Source organism: Pongo abelii, chromosome 5 (genome assembly GCF_028885655.2).
Source record: "Pongo abelii isolate AG06213 chromosome 5, NHGRI_mPonAbe1-v2.0_pri, whole genome shotgun sequence".
In the NCBI taxonomy this organism is placed as follows: Eukaryota; Metazoa; Chordata; class Mammalia; order Primates; family Hominidae; genus Pongo; species Pongo abelii.
This window is the reverse complement of record NC_071990.2, coordinates 15,093,185-15,119,181: the sequence shown is the minus strand read 5'-3', so window position 1 is coordinate 15,119,181 and position 25,997 is coordinate 15,093,185. Positions and strand designations below refer to the sequence as shown.

At 44.6% G+C, this 25,997-nt stretch overlaps 1 long non-coding RNA gene across 2 annotated transcripts; it reads left to right on the top strand.

Annotated features, from left to right (window-relative positions):
• Nucleotides 1-1,457: 1,457 nt before the first annotated feature.
• On the top strand, nucleotides 1,458-24,905 carry LOC129059760 (uncharacterized). 2 transcript variants are annotated; one of them, XR_008525845.2, is made up of 4 exons: nucleotides 1,458-1,711; nucleotides 9,570-9,661; nucleotides 23,681-23,778; nucleotides 24,715-24,905. It is a non-coding gene; the product is annotated as an uncharacterized LOC129059760 (long non-coding RNA). The 2 variants fall into 2 exon arrangements; XR_008525844.1 differs by lacking the exon at nucleotides 23,681-23,778.
• Nucleotides 24,906-25,997: the final 1,092 nt, after the last annotated feature.

Sequence of the window (25,997 nt, the reverse complement as noted above, 5' to 3'; positions counted from 1 at the left end):
CAATCAAGGTACATGCATTGCATATGATGATCTTGGTTATGTTTTTTTTTTTTTCAGATGGAGTCTTGCTCTGTTGCTCAGGCTGGAGTGCAGTGGCATGATCTCTGCTCATTGCAACCTCCACCCACCTGGTTCAAGTAATTCTCCTGCCTCAGCCTCCTGAGTAGCTGGGATTACAGGTGCTCACCACCACACCCAGCTAATTTTTGTACTTTTAGTGGAGATGGGGTTTCACCATGTTAGCCAGGCTGGTCTCGAACTCCTGACCTCGTGATCCACCAGCCTTGGCCTTCCACAGTACTGGGATTACAGGCGTGAGCCACCATGCCTGGCCTATTTATTTTTAAAATCAAAATGAATTCAAGCAAATTGGTTATGTCCATAATTGAGAATCTTTTTGTGAACACCGTAACTTTTTTCTCTTTCTCCTTTCTTTCTTTCTCTTTTTCCTTTCTTTTCTTCCTCTTTTTCTTTCTCTTTTTCTTTCTTTCTTCCTTCCTTCCTTTCTTTCTTTCCTTCCTTCCTTTCTTTCTTTCTTTCTTCTTTCTTTCTTTCTCTTTTCCTTCCTTCCTTCCTTTCTTCCTTTCCTTTCTTTTTCCTTCCTTCCTTCCTTTTTTTTTTTTTTTGAGATGGAGTCTCGCTCTGTCACCTAGGCTGGAATGCAGTGGTGCTATCTCGGCTCACTGCAAGCTCTGCCTCCCGGGTTCATGCCATTCTCCTGCCTCAGCCTCCCGAGTAGCTGGGATTCCTGGCGCCTGCCACCATGCCCGGCTAATTTTTTGTATTTTTAGTAGAGACAGGGTTTCACCGTGTTAGCCAGGATGGTCTGGATCTCTGAACCTCATGATCCGCCCACCTTGGCTTCCCAAAGAGCTGGGATTACAGGCTTGAGCCACCGCATCCGGCTCGCTCCTTCCTTCCTTCCTTTCTTGATGCAGTTTTGTTCTTGTTGCCCAGGCTGGGGTGCAATGGTGTGGTCTCAGCTCACTGCAACCTCTGCCTCCCTGCCTTGGCCTCCCAAAGAGCTGGGATTACAGACATGAGCCGCCGCGCCTGGCTCGCTCCTTCCTTCCTTCCCTCCCTCTCTCCCTCCCTCCCTCCCTCCTTCCTTCCTTCCTTCCTTCCTTGATGCAGTTTTGTTCTTGTTGCCCAGGCTGGGATGCAATGGTGTGGTCTCAGCTCACTGCAACCTCTGCCTCCTAGGTTCAAGTGATTTTCCTGCCTCAGCCTCCAAAGTAGCTGGGATTACAGGCGCATGCCACCACACCTGGCTAATTTTTGTATTTTTAGTAGAGATGTGGTTTCGCCATATTGGCCAGGCTGGTCTTGAACTCCTGGCCTCAAGTGATCCGCCTGCCTCGGCCTCCCAAAGTTCTGGGATTACAGGGGTGAGCCACCGCACCCGGCAGAGAGATTTGGCTGGAGACTTTGCCAAGGGGCACCTGTGAATTGGGCAGGTTCAATACCTGTCCTCACAAAGCTCTGAGTGCAGTTCGGGAGGCAGACATCATACATGTAGTCATAATAGTGAGGCATTCATGTCAGTGCTGGTAAGTGCTCTGAAGAGAAATGCTATTGACAGAGAATAACAGAGATCTCATCTCAAAGGGGGCCAGAGATGGTGAAAGGAAGAAAGGGGAAAACCCAAGGCAGGTTCTCTGAGGAAATGACTTTTAGGTTGAAACGGGGAGGAGGGGGAATCCACCACCAGGTAAAATGTGGAGGAGGGGGGGATTTCTCTTTTAGAACTACATTTTCTTTTTCTTTTTTTTCCTTTTTTAGAAAAAGATAAAACATATTTGCAGAGATTGCTAGTCCGCTAATGACTTCTCTGCCCGTCTTCCTTGTCAGAGAACCCCGTTGTCACTCATAATGGCTACATTTCCAGCAATCTTTGCAGTTGCTTATGGCTCTGTGATTAATTGTGGCCATTGGAAGTGCCACTTCTGGGATGCACCCTTAAAGAGAGGTGATATTCCTCTTTCACCAACCTCCGTCTCCCCTGTGACTGGGAACAGGGCCTTGGTGTTGAGCCATCTTCACTCATGTGGCAGGCCAACACCTGTGGGCGGCAGAATGGCAACTGGGGCCACTCCACCACCCCTAACTGCCAACAGTCATGCTTATATCTGAGACTGAAATAAACTACTGTCTCATGTAAGCCTTTTTTTTTTTTTTTTTGGCAGGGCAGCGGGGAGATGAAGTTCTGTTATATACAATTGAACTTAAATCCTAAGCAAATACAGTATATAATACTTAGCAACGCATTTAAATTGCATAAAAGAGAGTATAATAAAAACGAATTCTTCTTATCACCCATACACCTCAGAGTTGCTTTTAAGACACAAGGAGGGGCCTGGTGCCCTGGCTCATGCCTGTAATCCCGGCACTTTGGGAGGCTGAGGTGGGCAGATCACTTGAGGTCAGGAGTTCCAGACCAGCCTGGCCAACAGGGCAAAACCCTGCCTCTACTAAAAATACAAAAATTAGCTGGGTATGGTGGTGGGTGCCTGGGAGGCTGAGGCAGGAGAAACACTTGAACCCGGGAGGCAGACGTTGCAGTGAGCCGAGATCTCGCCGCTGCACTCCAGCCTGGGAGACAAAGGCAGACTCTGTCTCAAAAAAAAAAAAAAAAAGACAGAAGGAGCCGGGCGCGGTGGCTCATGCCTGTAATCCCAGCACTTTGGGAGGCCAAGGCGGGTGCATCACGAGGTCAGGAGATCGAGACCATCGTGGCTAACACGGTGAAACCCCGTCTCTACTAAAAATACAAAAAATTAGCCGGGCGTGGTGGCGGGCGCCTGTAGTCCCAGCTACTCGGGAGGCTGAGGCAGGAGAATGGCGTGAACCTGGAAGGCGGTGCTTGCAGTGAGCTGAGATTGCGCCATTGCACTCCAGCCTGGGCGACACAGCGAGACTCCATCTCAAAAAAAAAAAAAAAAAAAAAAGACAGAAGGAGGCTGGGCACGGTGGCTCACGCCTCTCATCCCAGCACTTTGGGAGGCTGAGGTGGACAGATTGCTTGAGGCCAGGAGTTTGAGACCAGCCTGGGCAAAATGGCAAAACTTCGTCTTTACAAAAAATACAAAAATTATTTGGGCGTGGTGGTGTGCACCTGTAGTCCCAGGTACTCAGGAAGCTGAGGTGAAAGGATTGCTTGAGCCCAAGGGGTAGAGGTTGCAGTGAGCCGAAATCACTCCACTGCACTTTAGCCTGGGTAATAGAGCCAGACCTTGTCTCAAAATAGAATTAAAAAAATAAAAATAAAGTCTGGACTTGGTGGCTCACACCTGTAATGACAGCACTTTGGGAGGCCAAGGCTGCACTCCAGCCTGGGAGACAGAGCAAGACTCCATCTCAAAAAAAAAAAAAAACCCAAAAAAATTAAAAGAAAAAATATTAAATAAAATTAAATATCTGGATTCCCTAGTATAACATCCTTTGCCACCTATATCTAGAATAAAGTGTTATCTTGCAGCCTGTGGTACTTTTTTTTGTTTTTGAGACAAATCTCCCTCTGTTTTGGCTCACTGAAACCTCTGTTTCCCGGGTTGAAGTGATTCTCCTGCCTCAGCTTCCCAAGTAGCTGGGACTACAGGTGTGTGCCATGAGGCCTGGCTAGTTTTTTTGTATTTTTAGTAGAGACGAGGTCTCACCATGTCGCTCAGGCTGGTCTTGAACTCCTGAGCTAAAATGATCCGCCTGCTTCAGCCTCCCAAAGTGCTGGGATTACAGGTATAAGCCACCGCATCTGGCCCCTGTGGTCCATTTAAAAATAAACTTTTGTTAAAAAAATATATATATATTATAGTGGCTCATCATCTCTTTAGATTTTTCACTCAGCCATTCCTACCTTAGCTGTGAATTTGCTCAGCTGCTCTGGTTTTTGTTCTACTCTAAATTCTGTATCACCTGGAATCAAACCAACTCATTTGAAAAATAAAAAATGAAAAGACTTCATGATCCTGAGAGATGAAGATCAAACTTCATGTGTGCAGTGATTGGTCCCTAAAGCAGGAGGACCAGGCTGCCTTTTGCCACGATCATTGGGCCTTGATCAAAGTGTTTGGGGACATCCCTCCCGCCTTGGTCCCAGTTCATATCGCTGACTTTTTGTATTGCTACCTGATATCTGAGGTCACTTTAGATTCTGGCAACTTTGAGCGAGCTATGTTTGAAGAGATTCAGCCCAGAGCTCTGGTTTTATGGCATTTTGGATCTGTGAACCATCTTACTCATCACCAACTGAAGTGACCCCACGCATCGCCTCCTCTCCACCACCACACACACATACAGACAAAGCAAACCTCCATCTGACAAGTGACTTTTGTTGAAAAATCAACACAGTGGTTCTTTTTTCTTGTTTTTGAGACGGGGTCTCACTCTGTCACCCAGGCTGGAGTGCAATGGCACAATTTCGGCTCACTGCAACCTCTCCCTCCCGGGTTCAAGTGATTCTCCTGCCTCAGCCCCCTGAGTAGCTGGGATTACAGGTGGCCACCACCACCCCCAGCTAATTTTTGTATTTTTAGTACAATCGGGGGTTTCACCATGTTGACCAGGCTGGTCTCGAACTCCCAACCTCAGGTGATCCACCCGCCTCAGCCTCCCAAAGTGTTGGGATTACAGGCGTGAGCCACTGCGCCCGGCCTAACACAGTGGTTCTTAACTTTTACTATTATTTCACTTGGTAAGCAAAAACATAAACATAAATTCCAGAAAAGTGAAACTACCTGAAGAACACATGGACATTATTCATGGATCCTCTTGTGAGAAGTGCTTGTCCATTTGTGATGCTACAGCATTCCTTAACATTGTGAGAAATACCCAGATACTACCAGTGTTAAACTATGCTACACACACATACACACAGACACAGACACACACACACACACACACACTCAGAGCTTGCCATCTATTTCTCTACAAGGCAACTGGGTTCACATGGGATTAAGACTAATTATAAGCTCAGCGCGGTGGCTCACGCCTGTAATCCCAACACTTTGGGAGGCTGAGGCAGGTGGATCACCTAAGGTCGGGAGTTTGAGGCCAGCCTAACCAACATGGTGAAACCCCATCTCTACTAAAAATACAAAAAAAAATTAGCTGTGCGTGGTGGCCGGCACCTGTAGTTGCAGCTACACAGGAGGCTGAGGCAGGAGAATTGCTTGAACCTGGGAGGCAGAGGTTGCAGTGAGCTGAGATCGCGCCACTGCATTCCAGCCTGGGTGACAGATCGAGACTCCATCTCAAAAAAAAAAAAAAAGACTAATTATAGAAATAAATAGATTATGGGAGTCTTGGTTGCACTGTCATAAAATCAATTCATATCTGGGTGGGTCCAAGAGTTTACTTGGCACCATTTTCTCTCTCTCTTTTTTTTTTTTGGAGACGGAGTCTCGCTTTGTCGCCCATGCTGGAGTGCAGTGGCGTGATCTCGGCTCGCTGCAACTTCTGCCTCCCAGGTTCATGCCATTCTCCTGCCTCAGCCTCCTGAGTAGCTGGGACTACAGGCGCCTGCCACCAAGCCTGGCTAATTTTTTTGTATTTTTAGTAGAAACGAGGTTTCACCGTGTTAGCCAGGATGGTCTCAATCTTCCGATCTCGTGATCTGCCCGCCTTGGCCTCCTCAAGTGCTGGGATTACAGGCGTGAGCCACCACTCCTGGCCACTTGGCACCATTTTCAACATGACTGAAGGGATTCATCCTGCCTTACAGAGAAAGTCAGCTGGAGAGTTAAATGTACAATCTCATAATCGGATTTGTGCTCTGGCTTAGTTGATTCTGAAAAGAATTCAGTCAAATAAAAGCAATGCATTAGAGAACACTATATTGAGCAAAAGATTTTGTGAAATAGCACAGATCCATTGACTATAAATAATTAGTCAATTTAGCATTCCACTACTATTAATTGAACTTCTGTAGACTGAGGGGGACTATTGTGAGGGAAACATAAGAGTGGGGTCACAACTATGTGTGTACATCTTCTAGTGATCATTTGCATTAGGTTCCAAACTTTTTGCCACAAAAACATTGTTTTTGAGTAGTTGCTTAAAGGTACATTACAGTGGTCACTTTAAGAATAGCAGTGAGGCCAGGCACACTGGTTCATGCTTGTAATCCGAACACTTTGGGAAGCTGAGGCAAGTGAATGGCTTGAGCTCATGAGTACGAGACTAGCCTGGGCAACATGGTGAGAATCTGTCACTACAAAAAATACAGAAAGCAGCCAGGTGTGGTGGCAGGCGCCTGTAGTCCCAGCGACTTGGGAGGTTGAGGTAGGAGGATCACTTGAGCCCAGGTTGTCGAGGTTGCCGTGAGCCCAAATGGTGCCACTGCACTCCAGCCTGAGTGAGAAAGTGAGACTTTGTCTTAAAAAAAAAAAAAAAAAGCAGTGAAGGCCAGGTGTGCTGCTTCACACCTGTAATCCCAGCACTTTGGGAGGCTGAGGCAGGAGGATCCGTTGAGGCCATGAGTTTGAGACCAGCCTGGGCAGCAACATAGTGAGATTCAATCTCTACATTTTACAAAATAGTAAAGATTAAATGTGTGTGTGTGTGTGTGTGTATTTGTGTGTGTACGTGTGTTTGTGTGTGTGTGTGTATATATATATACTTTTTTTTTTTTGAGATGGAATTTTGCTCTATTGCTCAGGCTGGAGGGCAGTGGCACAATCTCAACTCACCGAAACCTCCACCTCCTGAGTTCAAGCAATTATCCTGCCTCAGCCTCCCAAGTAGCTGGGACTACAGGCGCACACCACCATGCCCGGCTAATTTTTGTATTTTTAGTAGAAACGGGGTTTCACTGTATTGGTCAGGCTGGTCTTAAACTCCTGACCTTAGGTGATCCACCCACCTCGGCCTTCCTAAGTGATGGGATTATAGGCGTGCCCAGCCTAAAATATTTTTTAAAAGTTAAAAAGAAAACAACATTAGCAGTGTAAACAGAGATTTGACCTGAGGCTGCTTTTAGCCCTCACTGTCCATTCTCACACAAGGTCCCTCAAGGTCTAGCGCCTGCCTCTCTCTGAAGTTTCCTGTCTCAGCATGTATCCTCTCTCTCTGTTCTACAGCCAACTGAACTATAGCTCCCTGTGCCTTTACACAAGTTACTCACTCTTCTTGGACTGCTTATCTTTCCCTTTTGACTTAATTCCTTCTCATTCTTCAAGACTTATCATAGTATATACCCAAAAGAACTGAAAGTAGGAACACAGATTTTTTTTTTTTGAGACCGCGTCTTGCTCTGTGGCCCAGTCTGGAGTGCACTGGCACGATCTCGGCTCACTTCAGCCTCCACCTCCTGGGTTCAAGCGATTTTCCTGTCTCAGCCTCCTGAGTAGCTGGGATTACAGGCATGGCTAATTCTTATATTTTTAGTAGAGATGGAGTTTCAGCATGTTGGCCAGGCTGGTCTCAAACTCCTGACCTCAGGTGATCCGCCCACCTTGGCTTCCCAAAGTGCTGGGATTACAGGCGTGAGCCAGTGAGCTCAGCCCCCGGTTTTGTTTTGTTTGGTTTGTTTTTTTTTTCTGAGATGGAGTCTTGCTGTGTTGCCAGGCTAGAGTGCAGTGGCGCGATCCCAGCTCACTGCAATCTCTGCCTCTCCGGTTCAAGTGATTCCCCTGCCTCAGTCTCCCAAGTAGCTGGAACTACAGGCACGCACCACCATGCCCAGCTAATTTTTTGTGTGTGTTTTAGTAGAGAGGGGGTTTCACCATGTTAGCCAGGATGATATCGATCTCTTGACCTCGTGATACGCCCCCCTCCGCCTCCTGAAGTGCTGGGATTACAGGCATGAGCCACCGCGCTCGGCCACAAACAGATTTTTATACACTCGTCTTCATAGCAGCTTTATTCATAATAGCCAAAAGGTTGAAGCCACCCAAGTGTCCATCAATGAATGAATGGATAAATAAAATGTATATGCATCCAATTGAATATTATTTAGCTTTAAAAAGGAAGGCCATTCTGGCACATGTTACAACATAGATGAACCTTGAGGGGATTATGCTAAGTGAAAGAAGCCAGACAATAAAGGACAAATACTGTATAATTGCGTGTTATTTATTTATTTATTTTAATTTTTATTTATTCATTTATTTTTTTTTTTGAGACAGAGTCTGTCTCTGTTGCCCAGGCTGCAGGGGCGTGATCTTGGCTCACTGCAACTTCTGCCTCCCAGTTTCAAGCGATTCTCCTGCCTTAGCCTCCCAAGTAGCTGGGATTACAGATGCCCACTACCTCACCCAGCTAGTTTTTTTGTATTTTTAGTAGAGACGGGGTTTCCCCATGTTAGCCAGGCTGGTCTCAAACTCTTGACCTCAGGTGATCCATCCGCCTCCACCTCCCAAAGTGCTAGGATTACAGGTATGAGCCACTGTGCCTGGCTCATTTAATTAATTTATTTATTTGAGGTGGAGTCTCACTCTGTTGCCCAGGCTGGAGTACACTGGTGCTGTCTCAGCTCACTGCAACCTCTGCCTCCCAGATTCAAGCAATTCTTGTGCCTCAGCCTCCCGAGTAGCTGGGATTACAGGCGAGTGCCACCATGCCTGGCTAATTTTTGTATTTTTAGTAGAGACATGGTTTCACCATGTTGCCCAGGTTGGTCTCAAACTCCTGACCTCAGGTGATCCGCCCACCTTGGCCTCCCAAACTGCTGGGATAACAGGCATGAGCCACCACACCCAGCCAACAAGTTTATTTTTATTTATTTTTTTATTTTTTTGTGACGGAGTCTTGCTCTGTCACCCAGGCTGGAGTACAGTGGTGCAATCTGGGCTCACTTCAAGCTCCGCCTCCCAGGTTCACGCCATTTTCCTCCCTCAGCCTCCCGAGTAGCTGGGACTACAGGTGCCCGCCACCATGCCTGGCTAATTTTTTTTTTGTACTTTTAGTAGAGACAGGGTTTCACAGTGTTAGCCAGGATGGTCTTGATCTCCTGACCTCGTGATCCACCTGCCTCGGCCTCCCAAAGTGCTGGGATTACAGGCGTGAGCCACCATGCCCGGCAACAAGTTCATTTTTTAAAAAACTTAACATAGACATTGTCTCCTCTATGAAACCTTCTGACCCCCTCATTCGGGGATGAGTGTTCCTCTTACAGGACTCCCACCCAGCACCGTGTGGTTCTATCAGTACACCATTGCATCATTTTCTCATATTGTAGGGATGCACACTACATATAAGGTAAAACATTTAGTATCTTTCCTATTTAGTTGTTATAACAGTTATTATAACATTGATCAGTTGTATTACACTCATTTGTCCTAGCTGTCCTTCTAGATAACAAAATCGTTGAAGACAGGAGCTGTCTTTCTTATCTGTATGTCTCCTAAGACTTGCCAGGCATCAGTCACATGGGCTTATCAAATCATGAACTGAAGTTAAGTGGATAATTCCTGGACGCCTAGAGAGGGAAAGAAACTTTGGAGACTAAGGAGAACATTGCGTCCATCCTGTTGGTACTTGACAGCGTGTGTATAAAGTGCATCGCACAATTCTTGCACATAGTAGGCATTCAATAAGCAGTGGTTCTTTTCCTTTTTCCTTTCATTTTACAGAGAAGGGAATTGAGACCCACAAAGGTGAAGTAATTGGCTCAGAGTTAAACAGCCTGACAACAGAAGAGACAAGCACCGCATCTTCCGGTCTAGTGAGTCTTTTTTTTCCTATAACATGGGAAACATGGAACGTGGGAAGGACCCTTGACCCCAATAGCAATAGGTTTACAAATAACTTTTTATTATGGAAGTTTCAAACATACTCAAAAGTAGGGAGAATAGCATAATGAGCCCTATATACCCATCACTCAGCTTCGACACTCTTTTTCCATCTTTTTTCATGTACATGTCCTCCACCCTTCATCCCCAACATTTTACAAGTTCTAACTGTATTTTTCATGAAAAAATTTTTAATGTGTTTAGTCTCTAGAAAGGATGAGCTCAGCTGGAAAAGATTTCATTCAGATAACACCTCAATTCTTCTATTAAAAGATATTAGACATCAGATCCTCAAAACACCCACAATATTTATAGGCCTTTAGAATCTCGCCTAAGTGTGCATGCCAAAACATAAGTAACAACTGATTCTTAATCTCTAGAGATCAGTGGGCTCCTTCCAATGCTTATTTCTCTGTTGACTTTTCATTCCCCTATATTATCTTTCTCAGCCTGTTTAAATGATCCTCTCTATCCGCCTCCAAATGCCAACCTTTGTGCTTTTCTTTGTATAGTTTTCACTTCCTAGAATGCCTTCTTTCTTCCAAAAATCTAGCAATCCTTCAAGATCCATTTCAGGAACTTTATACGACCTAAAACCTTCTTAGATGATCTCACCCTTAGAATGACATAGGATTTGATAGTCATAGCAGTTTTGCACTTTATTATTATTATTATTATTATTATTATTATTATTTTTGAGCCAGAGTCTGGCTCTGTTGCCCAGGCTTGAGTGCAGTGGCACGATCTCGGCTCACTGCCACCTCCGCCTCCTGGGTTCAAGCGATTCTCCTGCCTCCGCCTTCCAAGTAGCTGGGATTACAGGCATGTACCACCACAACTGGCTAATTTTTTTTTCGTACTTTTAGTAGAGACAGCGTTTCATCATGTTGGCCAGGCTGGTCTCCAACTCCTGACCTCAGGTGATCTGCCCACCTTGGCCTCCCAAAAGTCCTGGAATTACAGGCGTGAGCCACCATGCCTGGCCTGCACTTAATTATTAATTGTTCTGCATGTATCAGTTTTGCCGTCTTAACAAGATTTCGGGTTCCTTGATGACAAAGATTTTGTCTTAAAACTTTTTTTTTTTTTAGTCTGGACAATATTGTTAAACCCTGTCTCTACACAAAAAATATAATACTGAAAAAATACAATAAATTTACCTGGTGTGGTGGCACTTACCTATAGTTCTAGCTACTTGGGAGACTGAAGCAGGAGGATCAACTGAGCCCAGGGAGTTTGAGGCTGCAGTGAACCATGACTGCGCTTCTGTATTTCAGCCTCGGCGACAGAGTGAAACCTTGTCTCAAAAAAAAAAAAAACCCAAAAAAAACCAGAAACAAATTTTTTTGTGTGTGTGTGGATATTTCCTCTCATTCATCCTACTCCTGTTCTAAGACCACTGATGGTGGGAGCATGTACTGAGTTGCTCATCATAGTTTGTTGATGAATTTTTGCACACTCACATTTTGGGCCACTCATATACTCTTACAGCGGCATAGTTGGACTTAGGCAGTGGTCTTGCCAAAAACATCAAACTTGAATCTGATCTGGTCTCTTGATTTAACTTTCAGTATTCAAGAAGACAAAGGTAGGGCACTGTGGCTTGTGCTTATAATCCTAGCACTCTGGGAGGCCAAGGTGGGCAGATTGATTGAGTCCAGGAGTTTGAGGACAGCCTGGCCAACATGGTGAAACCCACATCTGTACTAAAAATACAAAAAAAAAAAAAAATTAGCCGGGTGTGGTGGTGCGTGCCTGTAATACCGGCTACTCGGGAGGCCGAGGCAGGAGAATCACTTGAACCCGGGACACTCCAGCCTGGATGACAGAGAAGGACTCAAAAAAAAAAGAGAAAGAGAGAAGACCCCATAAGGATGTGAGGAGCTAAACATTTACTGTGGAAAACTTTACAGGAAAAGTTTTTCCATGAATAAATTGTAATAGGGGAAAAGCAGGAGGCTGGTGGGGGAACATGTAGGTTTTTAAAAGACCTGCTCACCAGCCACAGTACATGAACCTTATGTGGCTTCTGATGCAAGCAAACTGAACACAATTTTTGATATTTATGAGAAAATTTTGACACTTAGTGAATAGTTTATGATATGAAGGTTTTTTTGTTAAAAAAAAAAAACCCTACCATTTAAAAATTTGTGGCCAAATATAAACACACAACATAAATTTTACCATTTTATCCTTTTTTTTTTTTTTTTTTTTTTTTGAGACAGTCTTGCTCTGTCGCCCAGGCTGGAGTGCAGTGGTTTGATTTCAGCTCACTGCAACCTCTGCCTCCCAGGCTCAGGCAAGTCTCCTGCCTCAGCCTCCTGAGTAGCTGGGATTACAGGTGCACACTACCATGCCTGCCTAATTTTTGTATATATATATATTTTTTTGAGACAGAGTTTTGCCCTTGTTGCCCAGGCTGGAGTGCAGTGGCATGATCTCGGCTCACTGCAACCTGTGCCTCCCGGGTTCAAGCAATTCTCCTGCCTGAGCCTCCTGAATAGCTGAATAGTGCCCACCACCACACCCAGCTAATTTTTGTATTTTTGGTAGGGATAGGGTTTCACCATGTTAGCTAGGCTGGTCTTGAACTCCTGACCTCAGGTGATCCGCCTGCCTTGGCTTTCCAAAATGCTGGGATTATAGGCATGAGCCACTGCAACCGGCCACCATCTTAATCTTTTTTTTTTTTTTTTTTGAGACGGAGTTTCGCTTTTGTTGCCCAGGCTGGACTGCAATGGCACGATCTCCGGCTCACCACAGCCTCCACCTCCTGGGTTCAAGGAATTCTCCTGCCTCAGCCTCCCGAGCAGCTGGGATTACAGGCCACCAAACCCAGCTAATTTTGTATTTTTAGTAGAGACGGGTTTCTCCATGTTGGTCAGGGTGGTCTTGAACTCCCAACCTCAGGTGATCCGCCTGCCTCAGCCTCCCAAAGTGCTGGGATTACAGGCGTGAGACACCGCGTCCAGCCATTTTAATCATGTTTAAGTGTACAGTTCAGTGACATTAAGTCCATTCACATTATTGTGCGACCATCACCTCCATCCAATGGCAGAATGGTTTTCATTTTCCAAAATTGAAACTCTGTGTCCACTAAATACTAACTGCCCATTCCCTCCTCTCTCTAGCTCCTGGCAACCACCATTCAATTATCTGTCTTTATGAATTTACTACTCCAGATACCTCATATGAGTGGAAGCAGACTGTATTTGTCCTTTTATGTCTGGCTTATTTCATTCAGCACAGCGTCCTCAATGTTCATTCACGTTGTAGCATGTTTCAAAAGGGTTTACTGTTTTTTTTTTTCTTTTGAGGTGGAGTCTCGCTCTGTCACCCAGGCTGGAGTGCAGTGGTGTGATCTTAGCTCACTGCAACCTTTGCCTCCTGGGTTCAAGCAATCCTCCTGCCTCAGCCTCCCGAGTAGCTGGGACTACAGGCAAGTGCCAGCATACCTGGTTAACTTTTTTGTATTTTTGTATTTTTTATTTTATTTTATTTTTTTTTGAGATGGAGTCTCGCTCTGTCGCCCAGGCTGGAGTGCAGTGGTGCGATCTCGGCTCACTGCAAGCTCCGCCTCCCAGGTTCACACCATTCTCCTGCCTCAGCCTCCCAAGTAGCTGGGATTACAGGCACCTGCCACCATGCCCAGCTAATTTTTTTGTATTTTTAGTAGAGATGGAGTTTCACCGTGTTAGCCAGGATGGTCTCGATCTCCGGACCTCATGATCCGCCCGCCTTGGCCTCCCAAAGTGCTGGGATTACAGGCGTGAGCCACCATGCCCAGCTGTATTTTTTAATTTAATTTTATTTATTTATTTTTTGAGATGGAGTCTCACTCTGTTGCCCAGACTGGAGTGCAGTGGCATGATCTCGGTTCACTGCAGCATCCACCTCCCGGGTTCAAGCAATTCTCCTACCTCAGCCTCCTGAGTAGCTGGGATTACAGGTGTGTGCCACCACTCCCACATAATTTTTTCGTATTTTTAGTAGAGATGGGGTTTAACCATGTTGGCCAGGCTGGTCTCAAACTCCTGACCTTGTGATCTACCCACCTTGGCCTCCCAAAGTGCTGGTATTTCAGGTGTGAGCCATTGTGCCTGGCCTTTTTTTTCTCTCCTAGAGACAAGAAATAACTCTGTCACCCAGGCTGGAGTGCAGTGGCGGGATCATGGCTCATTGCTGCCTTGGCCTCCTGGGCTTAAGTAATCCTCCCACCCCAGCCTCCTGAGTAGCTAGGACTACAGGCATGTGACGCTACATCCAGCTAATTTTCTATTTTTTTGTAGAGATGGGGTCTCACTATGTTGTCCAGGCTGGTCTGAAACTCCTGGCCTCAAGTGTTCCTCCTACCTAGGCCTCCCAAAGTGCTGGGATTACAGGCATGAGCCACTGAGCCTGGTCTGGTTGTTTCTTTCTTTCTTTCTTTTTTTTTTTTTTTTTTAGGGGTAGTAATTATTTTGGGTTTGTTTTTTAAAAAAGAGAGAGATCTGATTTTTTAGAAATATTTTGAAAATATTTATGGATGAAATTATAAGAAGCCTGGGGATTGCTTCAAGATAACATTGTCGTGGGGTGAGTGGGTGGGGGTCCAGTTGAAATAAGATGGGCCATAAGTTATTAATTGTTGCAGCTGTGTCCCAGGTGCATAGGGGAGTCATTCTATGATAGCTATTTTGATCTATGTTTGACACTTTTCATAATTAATTATTAAAAAGCACACACACGTATCTGGAAGGGCATGTGTTATTCATTTAACACTGCTCTCCTGAACGTGACCCCCTCCCGCCTTTTCATTTGCAATGAGGACCTTTGTGGTCCAGGAGGATGGTATCTGTTCTCTGCTGAAGCAGGATGGGAGCCTGTCCAGAACTGTTTACACTGGCACTTTGGGCCCGGTGATACACTGCCAAGGTTGCATATAAATCAGGTATCCCTTAGCCACTCTGGTTGATGGATTTATCTGGCTGTGCTGCTTAGAATTTGGGTAGGTGTTTAGAATCCAGACACACAAAGTCAGAGGATTTGTCCTTGTGCCCTTTCCTTGCATGCATGGATTTATTCAGCATTACCCAGGCTGCCTGAGAGGGGCCCATGTGAGTAATGCCAGGTGACCCTGGCCAGTACACCCCATCTTCATCTTGGGCTTGACAACTGTCAGGGGGACTTTACGTGAGGGGAGTGGAGGGGAGGGGTGGTAAAAAACAGCCTCATTGTATGAAACTCCTTAAAAGCCTGGTCCATCCTGGGGGGAATAGAAAGTAAATTGCTTCCCTTTAGGAGTTGAATTAACTCTTTCAGGCCAATAGAATTAGTTCAGTAATCACTATCCCATTGCCTTAGGATTTCCCCGAATGGTATTTTTAATGAACCATGCCTCCCTATTGCTACCAATGCCACAATTTAACAGAATTGACTGATAAACTCAGCCAACAACAGGTTTGACTAATTTTTTCTTCTCGGAATAGACCAGGTGTTCTTGTGAAGGGATCAATTGACTGCTTGTTTCAGAACTGAGAAGGCGCAACCTCATTAGAGGCGGCCAGTAGATGAGCCCTCTAATCCTTATTCATTTTCAGAGCAAGAATTGTAGTGTCTTGCACTCCAGCCCGTCAGCTAGCCTTTTGTGTTGCTATCAAGTCTTAGTTCCTTGTTTCCAATTTGCTACATAATTTCTCTTCTGGCTTGTAGCTTCAGAGAAAAGGAGTAACAGTAAGCAAGTTTTAACTGACAGGTTTTGAAACCTGAAAGTTAAACATCTAGACAGGTTAGCAGTTGCATTTAAAAAGCTTTAAAGAAGATTGCAGTTGAATTGATTTCCAACTTCGCAGGCAGCCGTGTTTATAATTGAACAGCTCTGAAATTCGAAGAAAAGGTCTCCTTTTATTTGCTAAATATCTCATCTCCCCCCTCAGCACAGAAGGTTGGAGAAATGGGAAAAAATAAGGATTTGTATCTTTTTAATTAAAAGTAATCTTGGGAAGTTTTAGGGACTTCTCTCTACTCTCTTTAAAGCAGACAAGTAGAGAACTTGCTTACAACTGGCCTTTTAAAGAGAAGCTGTCTAAGACAGAAGGGTTGAGGCCCGAAGTAGGTTAGTAAATGGCTCCCATTTGAGAGATAAATTTACTCTGAGACCATTGGAGTGTCGTTTAGTACCTTGGAAGAGATAATTAAACCAAATATTAGCCTGGTGTCTTGAAAGTGTTAACTCATCTCTCAAGGCCATGCAGTTGATTTCTCGACAGCACTTTATTCACCTCAGCCACCTCCCCCAGCCCCAGGATGGAGCCCTTTGTCCCCAGCTCCTGTGAGCTGGGGCTGTGCAGCTGGAATCAAACACGCTGGACTTCCCAAAGAATTAAGCGCCTTCAGTATCAGGCTCTGTTCTGCACAGTTCCCCCAAGGAGGCTACAGTCTGTTGGATGTTAGCGCACAAATTTGTCATTTGTGCAGCTGCTGTGTGCTGGTTAGCTCTTAATAAAGCCATGCATTCATAAAGGCAGGAAGGCACCATTGCTCGGCGTGTGGGCTTTGGAATCAGGCACACTCAGGTTTGGATCCTGACCCTGACTGTTACCAGCTGGGTGACCTTGGGAACGTTATTTAGCAACTCTAAAGGTTAGTTTCTTTCTCTACAAAATGGGATGATAGGACCACATCCCTCTCTGGGAGCTAAGACCTTGAGGAGGAAGGCTCAGGGAGTGCTTGTTGACTGAAGGTGTGTTTTGTGGCTCAGAGCCTGGTGCTGAATGGGTTCTCCATGGGTGTTAGCTACTGCTGTTATTATTATTATTGTTATGAAATCTTCCCTATCTTCTCTGTGAAGTCTCTATGGGGTTCCCTAGAAAAAGCTAATGACTCCCTACTGTGTTCTCATCACAGTTTGCAGGTGCCACTAATATAGCTCTTACCACGTTGTATTATAACTGCTTGTTTCCCCCACTTTGACAGTTGTTGTAGAAATGAAAATAATGTATGTGAAACACTAAGCTCCGTGCCTGGCATAGAGGAGGTGATCAATAAATGTAACTTCATTCTACTTATTAAGATTCTCACTTAGTAGACACAATTTTTTCCAACAAATGCTCATGGGATATCTACTGTAAGTAGATACTATTACTTTCCCCATTTCATAATGGAGGAAAAGAAGGCTTGAAGTAGTCAAAGTTACCCAAAGCCAACTAGAAGTAAGGAATAGAGGTAGGATTCAAACCCAAGTGTGTGAGAACTGGGACAATATGCTATTGATCTTTGCATTCTTATTTTTTTATTTTTATTTTTTCAGAGATGGGAGGGGGGGTCTCACTACTTTGCCCAGGCTGGTCTCGAACTCCTGGGCTCTAGCAATCCTCCCACTTCAGCCTCCCGAAGTGCTGGGATTATAGGCGTGAGCCACCTCGCCCTGCCCTTGATCTTTGCATTCTTAGCACCTAGTGCAATTCTTAACACCTGGCCGATACTCCATAAATATGGAATGAAATGGATGCTTTAAAGTTAGTTGTCATTCTTCGTCCTGCCAAGCTAGAAAAGACCCAGTGACTCTTGTTTTTTGTTTTTGTTTTTGTTTTTTATTTTGTTTTGTTTTCTCTTTGAGATGGAGTTTCATTATTGTTGCCCAGGCTGGAGTGCAGTGGTGCAATCTCGGCTCACTGCAACCTTCACCTCCCGGGTTCAAGTGATTCTCCTGCCTCAGCCTCCCAAGTAGCTGGAATTACAGGCATCTGCCATTATGCCCGGCTAATTTTTGTATTTTTAGTAGAGACGAGGTTTCCCCATGTTGGCCAGGCTGATCTCAAATTCCTGACCTCAGATGATCCGCCAGCCTTGGCCTCCCAAAGTGCTGGGGTTACAGGCATGAGCCACCACACCTGGCCTCCAATGACTCTTCTTAGTTCTGTCCTTTGTGCTGGTCATTTAGCTGTTTGTTCTCAGATCCGGTCCTCACACTGCCCCTGATTTAGTCTGGATCATGCCCAAGGGGTTGATCTGGAAACAGCATTTCCTAGGCTCCCTCGTCAACTGGCTCCCAGCTAGGTTCTGCCAATGGGAGCCTGCCCAGGGGGAGGTGTAACCATGGAGGCAATGCAGCCCAGGCTGGAGTGTAATGGCACGATCTTGGCTCACTGCAACCTCTGCCTCCCAGGTTCAAGTGAGTCTCCTGCCTCAGCCTCCCAAGTAGCTGGGATTACAGGCGTGCACCACCACGCCCAGCTAATTTTTGTATTTTTTTTTTTTTTAGTAGAGATGGGGTTTCACCATGTTGGTCGGGCTGGTCTCGAACTCCTGACCTCGTGGTCCACCTGCCTCGGCCTCCCAAAGTGCTGGCATTACAGGCGTGAGCCACCGCACCCGGCCACATGTTGGTTTTTTAATATACCACTTACCCTGTGAAAAATGGTCACTTATCTTGAAAATGTTGTATTCACTTAAGACTCCCACTACAGTGGCCACAGGAATATTGTTCATGAATTTGTGGCAGAATGAGACTCATCAATAGCTCGCCTAATAAATTAAAAGGATACCCAATATCTGCCTTAAACCCACAAAGGAATATAAATTTGCAGCAAGTGATCAAGACTCTAATGAAGGCAGCAGGAGATGGCTTTAAAGGCAATTCCCTGTTGCAACTTGATGATGAAAATCAGTCTTAACTGTGCATTTAATTTCTTTTGTGGGTTCAAAGCAGATCCCTAAAGTTTTATTCAAGGAAGGTTAATCATGATAGTCTTTGGAGCCTATAATGCTTCTAATATTGGGTAGAGTGAGTAAAAGATATTTGTGTGAATAATATTTTGCCTTTTTAAAGCGAGGTGTTATGTAGAAAAAAAGAACCTGCAAAAATACTATCTTTGTAGACATCTTTGAAGAAATAAATGTGGGAAAAGATGTAGGATTCATTAATACACAGCATTTATTTGTAAAAAATGCCTTCCTAACTTTCCACAAATCCCATATTTCCTAAGCAAAATTCTATATGTTAAATATGGAAAGGAACCTTCTTAAATAAAAAGGAAATAGGGTGGCCAGGCATGGTGGCTCATGCCTGTAATCCTAGCATTTTGGGAGGCCGAGGCAGGCAGATCACAGCAGGTCAGGAGTTCAAGACCAGCCTGGCCAACATGGCGAAACCCCGTCTCTACAAAAATACAAAAATTAGCCGGGCATGGTGGTGTGTGCTAGTAATCCCAGCTACTTGGGAGGCTGAGGTGGGAGAATCGCTTGAACTCGGGAGGCGGTGGAGGTTGCAGTGAGCTGAGATTGTGCCATTGCACGCCAGCCTGGGTGACAGAGTGAGACTCCGTCTCAAAAAAAAAAAAAAAAAAAAAAGGAAATAAGGGAAGGAAAGAAGAGCAACAACAAAACTTTTTCCTTGATGAGTTGGTAGAGACCTATTTAATGCAGAACAACATTTTAGAAGTCCATGCCGGGTGCATAAAATTTGTGCACTCTTCCTTTCCTTTTTCTCATTGATTTCCCTTTTGGGCCTTCTCGGTGCCTTTCAGGAGTGGCTTAAATTGTCAAATACACCATAATTTATGAGTGTTTATCTTTGATTCCACATCCCCCCCACCCCAATCCCACATCTTCAATTCTATTTTTTAGAAACAGAGTCTTACTCTGTTGCCCAGACTGGAGTGCAGTGGCACGAACAGGGCTCACTGCAGCCTTGACTTCCCAGGCTTCTGTGATCCTCTCAGCTCAGCTTCCCAAATAGCTGGGACCACAGGGGCACACCACCATGTCTAGCTAATTTTTATTCATTTTCATTTTTTTGTAGAGATGAGGTCTTGCTATGTTGCCCAGGCTTCATCTTCTACTCTTGCTTCCTCTTTATTTCTCTCTAGCTCTAAGCCAGAAGTCATTCTACTTCACTATGCATAAGGATCAAATGAGAATTTGAGTTAGAAATTCAGTGATTTCTGGGCCGGGTGTGGTGGCTCATGCCTGTAATCCCATCATTTTGGGAGGTCGGTTTGGGCAGATCACTTGAGGTCAGGAGTTTAAGACCAGCCTGGCCAACGTGGTGAAACCCTGCCTCTACTAAAATACAAAAATTAGCTGGGCATGGTGGTGCACTCCTGTAATCCCAGCTATTCGGGAGGCTGAGGCTAGAGAATTGCCTGAATCCAGGAGGCGGAAGTTGCAGTGAGCCAAGATCGTGCCACTGCACTCCAGTCTGGGTGACAGAGTGAGACTCCGTCTCAAGAAAAATAAAATTAAATAAAAATAAAAATAAATAAATAAAAATAAAAGACAAAATTCAGTAATTTCTGTGTTGATATCCAGGAATCGTGAGTTTGGCCAGATACCCTAAGTATTGCTGTTGTAGGTGTTGAGATATACTATTAGGTTATGGAGTAAGACCTGAGCTTTCACCAGGGTATTTTCATTTTATTAAGAGAAGAATGATTATTTAATTGTAGAATTGCAGGCATCAGTAATCCTTGTGGCTAGAGGGTTTCTTGTGAGGAGGAGCTTAGCCTCCTGACAGATCCTATTGTAAGGCCCCAGTTCTCCTTGCTTCCCTTCTGGCTCCCTCTTTACCCCTACTAATTAACGGAAGCACTGGGGGTGTGATAGGGGGTGGGGCCACTGAGGTCTCAGGGGATTATCAGTCTGTGGTTTTGAATTCAAGGGCTTGGAGAGTCAATGCTCATCATTCTTTGGTAGATGACTTTTCAGCTTTGTTAGGTTTTGAAATTTTAACATAAGCTGAAAAGTAATCAAAATCTGTATTCAGCACTTGCCTTACATACAAGAAGTTCCTTCTGTAACCTAAGTTAAAGAGAATTGACTTGGTTTTCAAAAATGGCTCCATCCGTCAACATAGCTGAAATTCTGCCATTACAAATGATGGACTTTGGACCCTGGAAAATTGTCAGGCCTCGAAAGTCTAACAATTAATAATGCATATACTTCTAGGTCAATATCACCTTAAACTGAAGCCAGTGAACATTTTGGTGGTAGTCTAGGATGATTGGAATTGGGACCATAAAAAGTGGGAAAGAATAGGAGAAAGAGAATTCTTATTTACTCTGAACACATAAAGAAATAAAATATTTAAATTAAAATTGGTTCATACCTGTAATCTCAGCACTTTGGGAGGCCGAGGCAGGTGGATCACTTGAGGTTAGGAGTTCGAGACCAGCCTGACCAACATGGTGAAACCCTGTCTCTACTAAAAATGCAAAAATTAGCCAGGCATGGTGGCACATGCCTGTAATCCCAGCTACTCGGGAGGCTGAGGCAGGAGAATGACTTGAACCCGGGAAGCAGAGGTTGCAGTGAGCAGAGATCATGCCACTGCACTCCAGCCTGGGCAATAGGGTGAGACTCTGTCTCAAAAAATAATAATAATTATTATTATTAATTAATTAATTAAAGCAAAACATAAAAATAAAAAAGAAAGAGTGACTGTTTGGATGAATCTCATACAAACTCTGAAAAACTCCTGACTAGGCACAGTGGCTCACGCCTGTAAGTCCAGCACTTTGGGAGGCCCAGGTGGGTGGCTCACCTGAGCTCAGGAGTTCGAGACCAGCCTGGCCAACATGGTGAAACTCCATTTCTACCAAAAATACAAAAATTAGCCAGGCATGGGCAAGCGCTTGTGGTTCTAGCTACTTTGGGGGCTGAGGCCGGAAGATCCCTTGAGCTAGGGAAGCAGATGTCGCAGTGAGCCAAGTTCGTGCCGTTGTACTCCAGCTTGGGCGGAAGAGTGAAACTGTCTCAAAAAAGAAATGTATGTTTATTCTACATGTTTTCTTTTTTTCAAGCAAGAGATCAGGTAATCTTTTCTGATATCAATATACAATAAGATAACAGCAGATATTTTTAGTATGATGTAATACATATTGAAATCAATTACAAATGTCAGTTTTAAATATTAATGTCTATTGTACCAAATTTGGGATCTCAGGAGAAAGTATTCAACATAATTTAAAATGCTGAGGCTGGACTTGGTAGCTCACGTATGCAGTCCCATCATTTTGGGAGGCCAAGGTGGGCGGATCGCTTGAGTTCAGGAGTGCAAGACCAGCCTGGGCAACACGGTGAAACCCCGTCTTTACAAAAAATACACAAATTAGCTGGGCATGGTGGCGCGCATGCCTGTGGTCCTAGCTACCTGGGAGGCTACGGCAGGAGAATCACTTGAGCCAGGGAGGCAGATGTTGCCTTAAACCGGGATGGCGCCACTGCACTCCAGCCTGGGTGGCAGGAGTGAAAGAAACCCTGTCTTAAAAACAAAACAAAACGAAAATATGAAATTATTATAGAAAAGGATATTTTCAGGATAGAAGTGTGTATCTGAGTCATGCAAGTTGTACTAAATTATGCTGCAGCTGTAAAAGACTCTGAAAATGATCTCCTTTTTGGACAGTTACAGAAATAACTTCTTTGAGGAGTCACAGATTGCCTTTATTTTTCTCTCTCTATTCTCTCTTTCTCTCTTTCCTAGGTCAGTAAATTTTCTTTTTTTTTTTTTTTTGAGACGGAGTCTCGCTCAGTCACCCAGGCTAGAGTGCAGTGGCACGATCTCGCCTCACTGTAAGCTCCACCTCCCGGGTTCACGCCATTCTTCTGCCTCAGCCTCCCAAGTAGCTGGGATTACAGGTGCCTGCCACCAAGCCCGGCTAATTTTTTGTACTTTTAGTAGAGACAGGGTTTCACCGTGTTAGCCAGGATGGTCTTGATCTCCTGACCTTGTGATCCGTCTGCCTCAGCCTCCCAAAGTGCTGGGATTACAGGTGTGAGCCACTGTGCCCAGCAATTTTGTACCAAAGTTACTCCTAAGGTGGGCACGGTGGCTTATGAATGTAATCCTAGTACTTTGGGAGGCCAAGGCAGAAGGCTGGCTTGAAGATAGGAGTTTGAGACCAGCCTGGGCAACATAGTGAGACCCCATATCTACTTAAAAAACAAACAAAAAGCAAAGTTACTCCTAGTATGTATGCAAACCAAGTTGGTTTCTGAGTTGAGAATGTAAGATGGACTCCAGCATGAAGTTCTAAAAGACACACCCCAGAGGACCAAGGCAGCATACGCCATTATGGCTTTCTCTTTTGGTGTGGCTCTGAGGAATCTGATGACCTTGGCAAGTTATCTTTGAATGTCTTGGTTTCCCATCCGATAACGTGGAGATAACAATGCCTGCTATTCAAAAAGGATTCATAAGATGCCATTTATGAACTTTGCTGAAGTCTTTGATAAGAGCGTCTTATAACTGCTATTGTTTCTGTTCTCATTAGCATTATTGTAGTTATACATGATGGCTTTAATTTGGCTTCAAAGGCTGTCGTCTGTAGCTAATTTATAAGAACTGAGTGTTTTTAATGTTACTCTGAGACAAGGTGAAGGGGAAGGAAATTTCCCCTAAAACCACAGTAACAATTATATTGTGGTACATTGAAACTTTCTGTTGAGGCCAGGCATGGTAGCTCACACCTGTAATCCCAGCACTTTGGGAGGCCGAGGCGGGTGGATCACTTGAGGTCAAGAGTTTGAGACCAGCCTGGATAACATGGTGAAACCAATTCTCTAATAAAAATACAAAAACTAGCCAGTCATGGTGGTGCACACCTGTAGTCCCAGCTACCTGGGAGGCTGAGGCATGAGAATCGCTTGAACCCAGGAAGCAGAGGTTGCAGTGAGCAGAGATCTCACCACTGCACTCCAGCCTGGGCAACAGAGTGAGACTCCATCTCAAAAAAAAAAAAAGTCACTTTTTAGCACTGATTTAACAGGGAAGCACAAGTTGCTAAACTGTGAAGGATTCTAGTAAGATACGTTGTAGACATGGCAAATGAGCAATTCTTATTCAAGGAATTAAGGCTGCAACAATTTGAGCCATGTACATTGTGTGAAATCAGATTTTTTTTTCAAGATAATTTATGGAATTTGCGTTCTTATTTTTTTTTTCTTTTAAACGGAGTCTCTCTGTCACCCAGGCTGGAGTACAGTGGCACAATCTCAGCTCACCACAACCTCCACCTCCCGGGTTCAAGCAATTCTCCTGCCTCAGCCTCCCGAGTAGCTGGGACTACAGGTTTGTGCCACCATGCTTGGCTAATTTTTGTAATTTTAGTAGAGATGGGGTTTCACTATGTTGGCCAGGCTGGTCTTGAACTCCTGACTTCGTGATCGGCCCCCCCCCCCCTTTGGCCTCCCAAAGTGATGAGATTACAGGCATGAGCCACCACGCCCGGCCTGCGTTCTTATCATTTGGGTTCTAAGGTGTGGTGATCATAAGTGCAAACAAATTTTCAACCGTGGATATGATTTTGATACTCTATCCAAGCCACCAAGTGTGTGCATTTTGCTGGGAGAATTGCACACTCTGCAGCAGCCCCTTGCACACTGATACCCGTGCACGGCTGTAATGGGAAACATTTGAGTCTGGTTGCAAAGATTTGCTCAGTGTGAAATCTGTTCCTAACACAATGGTCAGATCGAAAGGAGTTTCATTACATGGCTGGGCATTTCTTCTTTCTTTGGGGAATATAAAAGGTGAATGCAATACTTTCCAGTTTAAAGTTACCACAAAACTTCATAATCGTAACCTCAAAATCTACTCCAAAAATTATAGAGAACCAGAGGCCTTGAGCTGGCGGCAACTGCCTGTTTGATCTTGGTTAAGTTCCAAAAAGCCAGTGAGAGTTCAAAGCAGGGCCAGGGGCGACTCCACACTTTAATCCCTGCTCCTCTTTCCCTTCCCTCTTCACTGCTGCTCTCCATCCTTTGGTATGAACTGCAGTATATACGCATTTCAATAACCCTGGACACTGTAGATTCTAGAACAATGAGGAAAGCATCTCTCCTTATTGATACTGACAGGCCTTTTGGTCAGAAAATGTCCCTTAACAGATGTTAGAAAATGTGGTCATAAACCAGAAAGATATCTGTTACAATTTTTAAGGCCTTTTTATTTCCAACTCTCTACATTCCATTGGATAAGGTTTAATTTTTCTTTTTCTTTCTTCAGAAATCCCTCTCGAGGGTTCAGGATACAGGAAAAGTAGTTATGCCTGAAGATAAATTGCTGACTTCGCTTCTACTTCAGTCACCCCTTTCTGATCTTCTCAAGAAGAAATAAAGAATGAACATTAAGGACAATTATGATGCAATACCCACAATAAAACAAGAATGAGTTCATTTTATTATTCAAGGTACTATATTTGGAAATTGAATAATGCCTTTTTTTTTTCCAGTCTAACCACTCTGGATGTTATTTCAATCCAATTATTTTGTTGGAAGAAGTTTTTAGATTATTTTAACTCTGGCTAATGAATACATCCCATTGATATTAAAAAGAACTGAGTTGGACACTGACTTTGAGGGCCCGGAAGTGAATTATTGTCTTAGAACTGACCTCATCTGAAATTCACTTACTATCAAATGGGCCACCCAGCATAAAATAATTCACACTAAAACTCCTAACGATGCCGGGCGCGGTGGCTCAAGCCTGTAATCCCAGTCCTTTGGGAGGCAAAGGCGGGCAGATCATGAGGTCAGGAAGTCGAGACCATCCTGGCAAACACGGTGAAACACCGTCTCTACTAAAAATACAAAAAATTAGCCCGGGCGAGGTGGGGGGCGCCTGTAGTCTCAGCCACTCGGGAGGCTGAGGCAGGAGAATGGCATGAACCCCGGGAGGCAGAGCCTGCAGTGAGCCGAGATTGCGCCACTGCACTCCAGCCTGGGTGACAGAGCAAGACTCCATCTCAAAAAAAAAAAAAATTCCTAATGATGACGCAATCATTCTTCATAAATAAATAAACCTGGAGTTTTAACACTGTACTATAACGCCTTCTTCTTTCCCAAGAAAATATATTTTCTATAACATGAACCAAGTATGACAAATAAACAATAGAAAAGAGGAGAAAAAAACGAATGCAAATAGTAGGCTGATACAGGTGACAGTGATGACAGTTGTATGTGGCTTTGCTTCCGAGTCACCCAGAGCCCAAGTGAGTCCTTTACTTGCTGAAATAAGCATTCCCACCAGGTGCGGTGGCAAAGGCCTGTAATCCTAGCACTTTGGGAGGCCAAACAGGGAGGACTGCTTGAGTCCAAGAGTTCAAGACCAGCCTGGGCAACATAGTGAGACCTTGTCTCTACAAAACATAAACAAAAATGGCTGGGCACGGTGGCTCACGCCTGTAATCCTAGCACTTTGGGAGGCTGAGGTGGGCAGATCATCTGAGGTCAGGAGTTCGAGACCAGCCTGGCCAACATGGTGAAACCCCATCTCTACTAAAAATACAA